Raw genomic sequence first — 7348 nt, 5'->3', positions numbered from 1 at the left:
TGTCCAGAATTTGTTGGCACTGGAATTTGATTGGCGCCCTACCAGAAATACTTTCAAAAACACTCAGAATTCAGTTGAATAACGCCATTACGCAACTTAAAGTTCTGGGGGTATTACTCTATAAAATTCTGAAGTGGTTATTTTTATACTCAGCTGAACAGAGCTCACAGGGTATATTAATTTTGTTCGCATAACGGTACCATGTAACGGCATAAACTAATCGAGATAGATATAGACTGCTATATATCAAAATGATCTAGGCGAAAAAAGAATACACTAAGCCTTGTCCGTCCGTCCGTAAACACGATAACTTGAGTAAATTTTGAGGTATCTTGATGAAATTTGGTATGTACGTTCCTGGGAAGGGTGCCATAGGGGTGTTGCGCCTTGCACTCACCGGCTTCACCGCAAGTCGTCGACTCGTAGGTGTTTTTACACCCTCCCTCCCTCATGTAGGGGCGGAGCCTCCTCGTGGTGGCACCTGGTAACGCTTCGGCGGCTAATTCGAGCGGCGACCTTTTTACAGCAGTGGAAGTGGATTGAGGCAGCGCTCCCTACTGTGGCCATTAAGGTCAAAAAAGACAACCATGGTCCACCGCCTTATACCGATGCGGGGTCTTGCTGATAGATGAGGTGTATCCGGGCGCACGCCTCAAGGTAGTGGAGGCGTGTGATATCCCCTTACGACCAAGGGCGAGAGCTTGGGTTCCACTGACGCCAACGGACCCAGCTGATATCCTGGAGCTGCTCCAGGAGTACAACCCGGGCCTACCGACCCAAAACTGGAAGGTGGTTAACTTGGAGAAGACTGAACGGGCCACGATGCAGATAGTCCTGCTGCACGACAGCGCAAGCGTCGAAGCGCTGAAAAGGCAGGATTTCAGGGTAAGCTACGGCTTCAAGAATATAAGCCTTAAGGTTTATAACGCTGACGTTGAAGCCTTCGTAAACCTTGCGTTGTTGTTGTTGTTGTAGCAAAGCTTCGCCCCTCCTAATAGCCGCGACCGATCGCAAATTTTCATCAATATCCTCTAACGGGAGTCCAAGGAAACTTGCCGTTTCAACAGGGGTGGACAATAAGGAAAGGGGTGTTAGAAGCGTTGGTTCCACATTACAATTAAAGAGATGGTTGGTGTCATGTGGGAACACATTGCAAACGGGGCATACATTTTGTATGTCGGGGTTGATTCTGGATAGGTGTGAGTTTAACCTGTTACAGTATCCAGAACGAAGTTGAGCAAGAGTGACACGCGTTTCCCTGGGAGTATGCGTTCCTCTTCCGCGAGTTTTGGATACTTTTCTTTAAGTACTGGATTCACCGGGCAATTCCCGGCATAAAGGTCCGACGCCTGTTTATGGAGTTCACCAAGGACCTGCTTGTGTTTTTTCGCTTCATACGGCTGGATTCTCAGGTGCCGTATTTCCTCAAAATGCTTACGGAGATGACTCCTTAAGCCCCTAGGCGGTGCTGGCTCATCAATCAGATGTCTGTTGGGATGTTCAGGTTTCTGGGTATTCAACAGTAACAGTTTGGTCAGCATCTCATTTCTCTCCCTGATGGGGAGTATTCTCGCCTCATTATGCAGATATTGTTCTGGGGACATAAGAAGACAGCCCGTGGCGTGTGTGTAAACCTTGCGTCTCGTACGGAGGTGGTTGAACTCCCCCCAGTGAAGACGATATGGAGGTAGACGAGGGCGAAGAAGCTGGTGGCTACGCCTTGTCAGGCTCGAGCGGAAGCTTGGCTCTCAGAGGGTTGTACTCTGAGGGTCAGCTTCTGGAGGATGGCGATTCGGACGCGACGCTCACGGAGGAGAGCGCAAACAAACAGTGATTCGAGTCCTCCAAATAAACCTGCAAAACTGTAAAGCAGCATCAGCTGCACTCCTACTGCACCTGTCTTCAGGTGCGGTAGACATCGTACTAGTCCAGGATCCGTGGAATCAGGAAAAGGGTAAGCCTCGCACATGTATATTCACCCCTATTCTGCATTTCGATTACGTTTCCGTTCTCCGCTCCGCTTTAATCGAAGTTTGGTATTCTGCATTACGACGGAATCGTAAAGAGAAGAGGAGGAGCAAATGATTTTTCGAAATCATCTGTTGGTACGGAATGTGTGAACATTGGAACAAAATAAATTAAAGCAAATTTGTAAAAAACACTGAAAAACCTTTATATTTTATTATCCACGCCATTTTGTAAAAAAAAAGCAATAGAATATATTGCCGCAGTGTTATATTTTTTTGAGTGAAGTGCTTTCATAATTGTAAGTGTGTTTTTGTCGTTCTTTTGGCCAATTCCCTGCCGTGGCCACCAAGTTTTGTTAAAACGGATTCCTGCACGAATATAGTTGACATTTTCTGAATTTTAAGGATGCTAATTTCGTTGCACTGGCCTAAAATACTTTATAAAGGTTTATATATTCCTTCCGCAAGGATTGTTTACGTTTTCGCTTCACCTTCCTCTACGCCGGCAGCTTGCTTTGGCATATAACTGGACCCAACGAACAGACACAAATTATAGCTGTCTATTATAATGGAATCAATAGCCGCGGCATATTTGTGGAGTTGGAAAGCAACGCATACGAAAATGGCCAGACGAGAATGGAAACGCAAATATTGCGACATTTGTGTAATCCATTTGAGATGAGTCACGAATTGTAAGAAATTGAACTTAAAAGTGGTAAAGTTTAAAGACTTATTCTCTTATTTAGGTTCAAAAAAAACTCTCGACTTAACAAGGATGCTTTCAAGTATGTGTTAGATACTTTTGCGGGGCAAATACGTCCAAGGACTTCGACATCGACATGTTGTTTTTGACCTGGAAACATATAAAAAACAATCATCATCAAGCCTTCTACGTTTCTTAACAAGTTTTACTTACATTTTTGTTAAAATTCTGTTATAAATTAATAAAAAAATAAAAAGAAAACATTTTTCCGCCAACTAATTTGCAACTTAGAAAAACGGAACTACGATCGAAATGCAGAATACAAAGAATCGAACGATTCGAAGTTGGATCGAAAGAGATTGGAACACAGAATACCAAAATTGCCAAATCGAAAAAATTCCAATCCAAGTCGAAATGCAGAATAGGGCTGATTGGCTAAGTCTACTCTTAATGTTTTTCTTCTACCCAATTTCTAACACTACGGACTCAATCAGTCTATGTGAGGTCCTCATGGACCGGCCAGTTCAACCTACCTACCCAATTTCAGCGATGGGGATCTGACAGCGTTTATCCTTGAGGTGCTAGGGAGGAGCTTTAAACTTGCTTCCTTCTACCTAGCGCACGATCACCAAGGCTCATTACCACCGGATAATTTCAGGGAGTTCGTGAGAGCAGCAAATCCACGAAATGATTTCATCCTACTCGGAGGCGATGCCAATGCTCACCACGCCCAGTGGGGCAGCAGTGATACAAATGACCGAGGTGAGTCTTTATTTAACTATCTTTTAGGCACTAATCTAAGTATATGTAATAGGGGGAATGACCACTTTCATTACGAGGAACCGCGAAGAGGTCCTTGACATAACGCTGGTCACAGACTCTCCTTTTCTGACGATAGATATATAAGCTTTTCTATATCACAGGCGCACACAAGTCCTAAGTACATACAAAATATTAGAAGAACGAACTGAACTGGGGCTACTATAAGAAGATAATAGGTAAAAATCTATCTGAAGAGGTGCGAGCCCCAGAAAGCGAGGAGGAGCTAGACGTGTTTGTAAATAATTTCAGTCAAAAATGTAGGAATGCTTTAGATAGGGCTTGCCCGACAAAAGGTTTTGGAAACTCAAACCACCATGGTGGTCGTCCGATCTTGATAAGCTTAGGAAGTCATGTAGGGCGGCCTTTAATAAAGCAAAGCATGAACGACATGATTCCTCATGGGCTGCTTAAAAAACGAAAATAAATATATATAAAAAAGCAATCCGAAATGGAAAGCGATCCTCCTGGAGGGATTTCTGCTGCAGGATTGAATTCACATCCGCGGCCTCCCGGTTAAGGAAGGTGCTATCGAAATCTCCAACTCAGCTAAGTTACGTCCAAAAACCGGATGGGCACTGAACGGACTCCAGCGCTGAAGCCAAAAACTTGCTAATGGATACACACTTCCCTTCAAGTGCGGGCGTGTCTTCAAGTATTATCAGCGGAGGGTGACCTACTGATCAGCTAATAAGCGAAATCACAGATGATAAAAGGATAGATTGGGCTTTACAGACCTTCAAGCCCTATAAATCACCGGAGCCGGATGGAATTTTTCCGGCTCAGCTACAGTATGCTGCCGAACTTATAATGTTCTGGATAAAAGGGATGTTTATAGGTTGTCTTAGGCTCAATTACGTACCAGTATCGTGGAGGGAAGTCAACGTGGTCTTTATCCCCAAGGCAGGGAAACCCTCCCACTCTAAACCAAATTATTATAGGCCTATAAGCTTATCTTCTTTTCTGCTTAAAGCACTCGGAAAAACTCCTAGAGGACTACATCAGGAGGAGGATTGAGCCGTCGCTTCTTTCGCAAGCTCAACATGCCTATACTAAGGGCAGGTCAACTGACACGGACCTTGCACTCACTGGTATCCGTTATCGAAAGGTCACTAGACTTAAAGGAATACACATTGGTTGCATTTCTAGATATAGCGGGTGCCTTAAACAACGTTCTCCCGGAGGCCATCACCACGGTGATCGGCTGACCGATCTGGGGGTGGACGCGTGCCTGGTGGAGTTTATATACAATCTGCTTACGCGTAGGTAGATTAAAACTGAGCTAGGTGGATGCGTGATCCGCAGACCGGTCGGCAGAGGCACTCCGCAGGGAGGTGTTCTCTCTCCGCTACTTTGGGTGGTTACCGTCAACCAACTACTACGCCTAATGGAATCAGGTCACCAAGTGATCGCGTATGCAGATGACATCTGCGTCACCATGCGGGGGAAATTTCCGCAAACTCTTTGCAACCTAATGGAAGTGGCACTATCCAAAATTTCGCACTGGGCCACAGCCACAGGTTTGGAAGTCAACCCGGATAAAACCGAGCTTGTCCTCTTCACGAGGAGGTACAAAGTACCAAATCTAACACCGCCAAGAATTGGGGGTACGTGTTTAGCGTTTAGCGATCAAGTCAAGTATTTGGGAGTCATTCTGGATAGGAAGCTATTATGGAGTGACCATATAGTGGAGCGATGCAAGAAGGCAGCAGCAGCGCTGTTCATCTGCAAGAGGGCAATTGGTACCTCCTGGGTATTCTCCCCTAAGGTGGCCTACTGGATTTATACAGCCAATGTGCGCTTCTTTTTGGTTCCTTGGTCTGGTGGCCTGCACTAGCTAAAACTACCTATCTTAAAATGCTTCAAAAGGTGCAACGGAGTTCGGAGGTCTGCATCACCGGGGCTCTAGGCTCCACTCCATCTGAAGCACTCAACACAATGCTATACCTTCCATCTCTTGACCTGGTGGCGAAGGAAATAGCGGTCATCACCGCTCTACGCATAAGGGAAACAAGTCTCTGGTCAAATGGATCTAGTGGACACGCAACAATCCTGGGCACGAACGCCCCAGTCCCAATACCGGTGCGCACTGACTACTGCACGCCAAAGAACGTCTTCGTTAAAAACTATAGTATATATATTCCATCGCGACAGGACTGGAATAATTTCCACGAGGTGGTTTGACCCGCTTTAGGCAGGGTAGGGGTTCTCTTTGAGGCCGTATAGGGTATTACAATGGGCCCATTGGTGGCCTAAGTAGTGAGCTGTTACCATAGTGTCCAGCTCAGCCCTTGCAACCTAACCTCGCCTAACCTTCCTGGGCACCCATCTCAGATCGCTATTTAAAATGATCGAAATCCGACTATAACCTCGTCCACTTTTTCGATATCGAAAATTTCGAAAAACCGAAAAACTGCGATAATTCATTACCAAGAACGGATAGAACTTGGTAGGTGGGTTGACTTTATGACGCAGAATAGAAAATTAGTAAAATATTGGACAATGGGCGTGGCACCGCCCACTTTTAAAAGAAGGTAATTTAAAAGTTTTGCAAGCTGTAATTTGGCAGTCGTTCAAGATATCATGATGAAATTTGGCAGGAACGTTACTCCTATTACTATATATGTGCTAAATAAAAATTAGCAAAATCAGATTACGAACACGCCCACTTTTTAAAAAAAATAATTTTAAAAGTCAAATTTTAACAGAAAATTGAATATCTTTACAGTATATAAGTAAATTACATATATCAAAATTCAACTCCAGTAATGATATGGTGCAACAAAATAAAAAAATAAAAGAAAATTTCAAAATATGCGTGGCTCCGCCCTTTTTCATTTAATTTGTCTAGAATACTTTTATTGCCATAAGTCGAACAAAAATTTACCAATCCTTGCGAAATTTGGTAAGGGCATAACTTCTATGACGATAACTGTTTTCTGTGAAAATGAGCGAAATCGGTTGAAGCCACGCCCAGTTTTTATACACAGTCGACCGTCTCCTTCCGCTCGGCCGTTAACACGAGAACTTGACCAAAAATCGATATATCTTTACTAAACTTAGTTCACGTACTTATCTGAACTCACTTTATCTTGGTATTATGTATGGCGAAATCCGGTATGGCGAAATCCGACTATGACCACGCCCACTTTTTCGATATCGAAAATTTCGAAAAATGCCATAATTACATACCAAATACGAAAAAGGGATGAGACATGGTGATTGGATTGGTTTTTTGACGCAAAATATAACTTTAGAAAAAACTTTGTAAAATGGGTGTGACATCTACCATATTAAGTAGAAGAAAATGAAAAGGTTGTGCAGGGCGAAATCCAAAGCCCTTGGAATCATAGCAGGAATACTGTTCGTGGTATTACAATTGTAAATAAATTAGCGGTACCCTACAGATGATGGTCTGGGTCACCCTGGTCCGATATCTCGAAAACGCCTTCACATATACAACTAAGGTTCACTCCCTTTTAAAACCCTCATTAGTACCTTTAATTTGATACCCATATCGTACAAAGACATTATAGAGTCACCCCTGGTCCACCTTTATGGCGATTTCTTCAAAAGGCGTCAACCTATAGAGCTATGGTCCACTCCCTTTTAAAATACTCTTTAATACCTTCCATTTGATACCAATGTCATACAAACACATTCCAGGGTTACCCTAGGTTCATTTTCCTACATGGTGATTTTCTCTTATTTTGTCTCCAAAGCTCTAAGCTGAGTGTGTAATGTTCGGTTACACCCGAACTTAGCCTTCCTTACTTGTTAAATCTGAGTGGGTCGGCCCCATACGGGATAAATAAGTTGCAAAGGCCATACCCGAAAGACAACCTCATCCTTAAAGGAT

This window comes from Eurosta solidaginis, chromosome 3 (genome assembly GCF_040869045.1).
Source record: "Eurosta solidaginis isolate ZX-2024a chromosome 3, ASM4086904v1, whole genome shotgun sequence".
NCBI lineage: Eukaryota > Metazoa > Arthropoda > Insecta > Diptera > Tephritidae > Eurosta > Eurosta solidaginis.
Note: the sequence above shows the minus strand (reverse complement) of the source record.